Genomic DNA, 6,922 nt, shown 5'->3' on the forward strand with positions numbered 1-6,922 from the left:
TTTCTCCTAACGACGATCGTGACACCTACAGAAAAGACACTAACCTTCATACCTAACCTTCATACATCTAGATGGGTAATTGTCTATGTGTAAGTTGCCAGTGTCTGCATGGGGCGGGGTGGGTGTGGAGCCAGAGACAGCAGTGGGGTCAAACTGTAGAACCCAGTTCCTACATTTGAATATAAAAATTGATTTTATGAAACAAAACTACACTCCATTTTATCTCTGGGACCCTCGGGATGACAAATCAGAGCAAGATTACTGAATGTAAGTACATTATTTACCTTCAGAGGTGAATGTATCAAACCAGTAGCCGTGATAAAAGTGTTTTGTTGTTGTGCACAATTCTCAAACAATAGCATGGTATTTTTTCACTGTAATAGCTACTGTGAAGTGGACACTGCAGTTAGATGAACAATAATTTAAGCTTTCTGCCCATGTAAGACATGTCTATGTCCTGGAAAGTTGGCTGTGGTTTACAACGTCATTCTAGTCACATTATTGCATATTGAACAACAACTGTCCCGGTTTCAGGACACCGATTCAGTAGAGGTTTTAACAGTTTTTTGGTTACTACATGATTCCACATGTGTTATTTCATAGTTTTGATGTCTTCACCATTATTCTACAATGTAGAAAATAGTAAAAATAAAGAACAACCCCGGAATGAGTAGGTGTGTCCAAAGATTGTTCATGTTTTATGATTATGTTAAATTGTCTCTTGAAAAATAATAAAATGTCTTTAATTGTGTCTTTGTTTTGTATCATTAATATCCAATACGCAGCCTGAACAATAAAATACCGTGGCTGAGTTGATCCATGTACAGGGCCGGCTCTACGGGGTGGCAAAGCCGGGCATGGAGCCCCCAGATAGAATGGTAGTGAAGGTAGGAAACAACACCTCCACTACGCTGATCCTCAACACAGGTGCCCCACAACGGTGCATGCTCAGCCCCTTGCTGTACTCCCTGTTCACCCATGACTGCGTGGACATGCACGCCTCCAACTCAACCATCAATTTTGCAGACGACACAACAGTGGTAGGCCTGATCACCAACAATGACGAGACAGCCTACAGGGAGGAGATGAGGGCCCTGGCGGAGTGGTGCCACAAAAATAACCTCTCCATCAACCTCAACAGACTTCAGGAGACAGCAGAGGGAGCACTCCCCCATCCACATTCACGGGCCACAGTGGAGATGGTGAAAAGCTTCAAGTTCCTCGGTGTACACATCACTGACAATCTGAAATGGTCCACCCACACAGACAGTGTGGTGAAGAAGTCACAACAGCGCCTCTTCAACCTCAGGAAGCTGAAGAAATTTGGCTTGGCCCCTAAGACCCTCACAAACGTTTACAGATGCACCATCAACTGTTCTGCCTGCGGTTATGGAACCCCTACCTGTCCCAGACCTGCTGTTTTCAACTCTTAATGATCGGCTATGAAAAGCCAACTGACATTTATTCCTGATTATTATTTGACCATGCTTGTCATTTATGAACATTTTGAACATCTTGGCCATGTTCTGTTATAATCTCCACCCGGCACAGCCAGAAGAGGACTGGCCACCCCTCATAGCCTGGTTCCTCTCTAGGTTTCTTCCTAGGTTTTGGCCTTTCTAGGGAGTTTTTCCTAGCCACCGTGCTTCTACACCTGCATTGCTTGCTGTTTGGGGTTTTAGGCTGGGTTTCTGTACAGCACTTCGAGATATTAGCTGATGTACGAAGGGCTATATAAAATAAACTAGATTTTTTTGTTGTTGATTGATTTTGATTGAGAGCATCCTGTCATGATGTATCACCGCCTGGTACAGCAACTGTACATAAAAACCGTAAGGCTCTGTAGAGGGTGGTGCGGTCTTCCCAACTCATTACCGGGGGCACACTGCCGGCCCTCCAGGACATCCACAGCACCCGATGTCACAGGGAGGCTTAAAAGATCATCAAGGACATCAACCACCCGAGGCACGGCCTGTTCACCCGGCTATCATCCAGAAGGTTAGGTCAGTACAGGTGAATCAAAGCTGGGACCGAGAGACCGAAAAACAGCTTCTATCTCAAGACCATCAGACTGTTAAAAAGCCATCACTAGCAGGCCTCCACCCATTGCCCTGCCTTGAACTTAGTCACTGCCACTAGCCGACTACCACCCGGTTACTCTACCATGCACCTTAGAGACTGCTGCCCTATGTACATAGGCATTGAACACTGGTCACTTTAGTAATGTTTACATGCTGTTTTACTCATTTCATATGTATGTACTGTTTTCTAGTCAAGGCCATTCTATTAAACTATTGCAGTATGTATACTATTCTATCCTACGTGTTGTTAGATTCTAAATAAACAGAGTAAAACTCACGGATGCTTAATAAAGCTCAAACCAAGTTTATTCATCCACTGGGTCATACAGCTGCATAAGAAAAATACATATTTCCACCAGTGGTACTATATATATATAGCCCAATTTCGGTGGAGTCTCCTCCTTCTCTCTAAACATGACATCTTCATTGCTAGGCAGGAAGTTAAGCGATGTAGGCAATAAACGGTTCCTTCTCCTTTCATGTGACCTGACCTCGGCCCGCTTCCTCACTAAATCACATCTCTCCACCCTTATAAACATGTGATTGCCTTTCCTGTACTCAATACATTCCAAGCTTAATTGCCTCCATATTGCCATATATATTCCTCCTACAGATAACCATTAACTTCTGGTGTAGAAACCAGACTATGGAACTCAATATTTCAATAGGATACCTGATAATTAACAATATTTAAAGTTCAAAGTCAGAACTCATCAGTATTCTACAGATACACTAAATATTCTATCCACATACTGTCCATAATGTCTATACATCCCATCACACATATGTACTGTATTTATATTCCAGACTCCCAAGTTGCTTGTCCTAATATTATTATATTTCTTCATTCCGTTCTTGTACTTTTAGATTTGCGTGTATTGTTGTGAATTGTTAGATATTACTGCAGGGTTGGAACTAGGAACACAAGCATTTCGCTACACTCGCAATAACATCTGCAAAATATGTGTGTGCAATCAATAAAATGTGATTTGATTTGAGATATGACATTGTCTTTATTGACCATAGGGTTATGTGTCACGACTATCACCGAAGGTGGCTCCCCTTCCCGTTCGGGTGGCGCTCGGCGGTCGTCGTCACCGGTCTACTAGCTGCCACCGATCCCTTTTTCCCCTTTTCGTTTAGTTTGGTCTAATTGGTTTCACCTGTTCCTTTGTTTGGGGTTTTGGGTGGGGTATTTAAGTTCAGTTGGCCCGCCTGTGTTTGTGCGGGCTTGTTTGCTGTTTTTGGTTCAGGAGTGTCCTTTCATTTATTTTCCGATGTTCAGCGTGTGTACCGGTGTTGTACTATTTGGAGTGTTTTACTATTTGGAGTGTTTTACGCCTGTGTTCGGCGTCACCCTCTTTCGCTGTGTTTGTTTCCGGAATAAATGTTTTTTTCCGAATCCTCTGCTCTCTACGCCTGAATCCACACCTATCACTCTTCGACGCCTGACATTATGCTTATTTGCAGATCAATCCTTTCCTTTAGAAATACATATAACATGTTTACTTACAATAACCATTCTCTTTAAGTTGTCTGGAGTAATTACCTACATGACACAAGTGTATTTCTATTAATAATAACTGATAGAAACCAGGCATATCAATGGATATAGGATAGAAATAAATAATACAATTGTTTTTTATTTTACAATTGGAAAACTAGTGTGCAACAGTTACCATCTTTTTGCCTCAATCTCCACAAGTCCTGGAGTAAAAGAGTAGCCAGATGTGGAGGTCCTGGGCTGTGTGGTTACACGTGGTCTACGGCTGTGAGGCCGGTTGAACGTACTGCCAAATTCTTTAAAACGACGTTGAAAGCGGTTTTTGGTAGAGAAATGAACATTAAATTCATTGGCAACAGGTTGTTGATATGCCATACATTAGGGGGATGCAGTGGCGGTTCTAGCTTGTATGGCTCCCTGGGCGAACCTCTCCTTCAGCACACCCCCCTAGCTCACAAACTAGAATCAGGGCGCCCACTCCGACAAGGTTAATTGACTTACAGTCCCACACGGTGACATGATATCATTGACGTGACGTGCAAATGAGCGATAGAAAACCGATCGTGCAAATGTCACCATTCTGATTTTTTAAAATTTGATTTGTTACTTAAAAAACAAAAACATGTGCGGGCGCCCCATGCCGCCCCCAGCAAGATGCCACACTAGGCGGCTGCCCATGTCACTTTTGTTTAAGTCACAATCGATTTTCATGCCCGGGAGGCAGCCGGGTTCCAAATCAAATGCAGTCAACTTTCAGCCAGTGCAAAACATGCCTAAACGGGCCCCCGTGCGAGATTAATCGAACTCCCTCATGGTCAGGTACGTTAGTCACACAGCTTTTACTTTGAAAAATACGTATAGATAAATACACATGACGAGGCATGGTTGAACGTGACCACACCCCCGATTACGGTACAAGGGAGTACCGTACAGTACTCAACTGCCAGCTTCATTAAACAGTGCTCGCAAAACACCAGTCTCAACGTCAACAGTGAAGAGGCGACTCCGGGATGCTGGCCTTCTAGGCAGGGTTCCTCTGTCCAGTGTCTGTTCTTTTGCCCATCTTAATCTTTTATTTTTATTGGCCAGTCGGAGATATGGCTTTTTCCTTGCAACTCTGCCTAGAGGGCTGTCCTGTTCTGAAGAGACGCACACGACACTTCAAACTTATCAAGTTGGTTAAGACACAACGCACGTTCCTTCTGTTCCGCAGAAACACAAATCAGTACAAGCCCGCCTCTTGTCATCCTCACAGCCTTCACTTTACCCAGCACTTTCTCCACCAGTTTGGATAACTAAAATGGTTTCTTCAAGATTGGTACTCTGCTCAGCTGCTCCTCATTAACAAACCATACTCCTACTAGATACGAAGGGTCATTCTCATCACTGTACACTATTTTGCTCAGTTTTCCATTATTTTGGACAATACTCCAATTCTCCTTGATTCTACCGCCATTGTATTCAGAATCCACTTCATCATCCACTTCCGCCATCTTTCGTCCAAAAACGTCCATTGGAATCTGCTCTTTGACTGATAATCGTGATGTACACTACCGTTCAAAAGTTTGGGGTCACTTAGAAATGTCCTTGTTTATGAAAGAAAAGCATATTTTTTTGTCCATTAAAATAACATCAAATTGATCAGAAATACAGTGTAGACATTGTTAATGTTGTAAATGACTATTGTAGCTGGAAACGGCAGATTTTTCATGGAATATCTACATAGGCGTACGTGTGTGAAAAAGTGAAGAGTCTATCTGTTATTTTTTTATATGGAGTGTCTCCCTACTCAAGTGCAGTTGGGGTATATTAACTACAGAGTCAGAGCATTTATCCCAAGACCAACGCAGTGTGATCAGTGTAAAGCTTTTGGTCATGTATCAAGTGTTTGCAGAAGGGAGAAGCCGAGATGTCCAAGTTGTGGAAAATATCATATTATGTGTTATAAAAGTGATGAATATGTGACATGTTGCAATTGCGGTGAGAACCATGAAGTCACGTCTTTCGAATGCCCCACAAGGGTGAAAGAGAATGAGGTGGCCAAAGTCAGGGTTGTACAGTGCATTTCATATACAGCAGCTGTGAAAAGGGTTGAGGGTTTGAATGGTGCACCAGAAGAGTCCATGGTGGTGGATAGGCCTACACTGCAGGCTGCAGGGGTTGCCTTTCACCAGCAGGATCCTGACATTTTAAAGGTTAAGAAAGTGGACTTTGTGGTCTTTATAGCTATGGTAATTAATGGCACTGCCAAGGTGGAGAGAAGGTCCAGGAAGATAGTAATCATAGTGGATGCAGCGGAGCGGTTCCTGGGGCTGAAAGATTTCTCAGTGAAGGAGTTACATGGAATATTGGCAAAAGTCGTACCACCCTCTCAGGCTCTAGGACCTAGAGCCTGAGAAGGGAGATATGGAGAATTAAAAGAAGGAAGAAGTGGGAGTTTTGTTTGTTTTGGCAACGTACTATTTTTATTACGGTGGTATAAGTTAGTTTCACTATTACGTATGGATTTTTTTTTTTTTTAAACGTCCAGTTGGTGGCGGCCAAGACCTTTTTGGGTTGTAGTCCGCCATAAAATCCACAGAAGAAGAAGAACATGTCCGAGTTGCCTAGTCCGGATCAGCACGTGAACGTGGAATTTCTTCAGCTAGCTAACGAACCCAGTTTGTATAGCTAAAAGATGCTGAAAAGCTGTTGCGTAGCGTTTTGTTTGAACTATTGCAGGAGAAAACCACCACATTAAGTTTCATCAACTGGTCAAGGACCAGGTTAGATGAACCTCATGTGTTCATAATATACACAGTAAAGTTGGAAAGCTGTGGACTCCGGTTATTAACGTTACTCGATACTTCTAGCCACCGTGCTTCTACACCTGCACTGCTTACTGTTTGGGGTTTTAGGCTGGGTTTCTGTACAGCACTTCGAGATATTAGCTGATGTACGAAGGGCTATATAAAATACATTTGATTTGATTTTGATTTGTGTGTTCGAAGCACTTCATTCACCGCAAATCGCTAGCTAACACTTGTGTGTTTCTAACTAGCTATGTGTAGTACCTGTGTAAACCTGGAGATTCAACCAAGTAGATGTAGCCATAAGGCCATTTGGTAGGGTTGTCTGCACAGGATCGGCAAAGACTGGAAGTAGTTACGCACCAAATCTAAAACTAGCGAATTAGATCGAGATTAATTTCTCTCCCTAGCCAGCCAACTAACGTCAGTCAACCGGCGAAAAAGCTAGGCGTAAACAGTGACGTAAGTATAATGCAACAGTTTCACTAGCTTCCGGGTTAGGTTTATATAAATATTTTTGAAATTCAAAAGGGAACATTCCATTTTTT

Source organism: Salvelinus namaycush, chromosome 42, assembly GCF_016432855.1.
Source record: "Salvelinus namaycush isolate Seneca chromosome 42, SaNama_1.0, whole genome shotgun sequence".
NCBI lineage: Eukaryota > Metazoa > Chordata > Actinopteri > Salmoniformes > Salmonidae > Salvelinus > Salvelinus namaycush.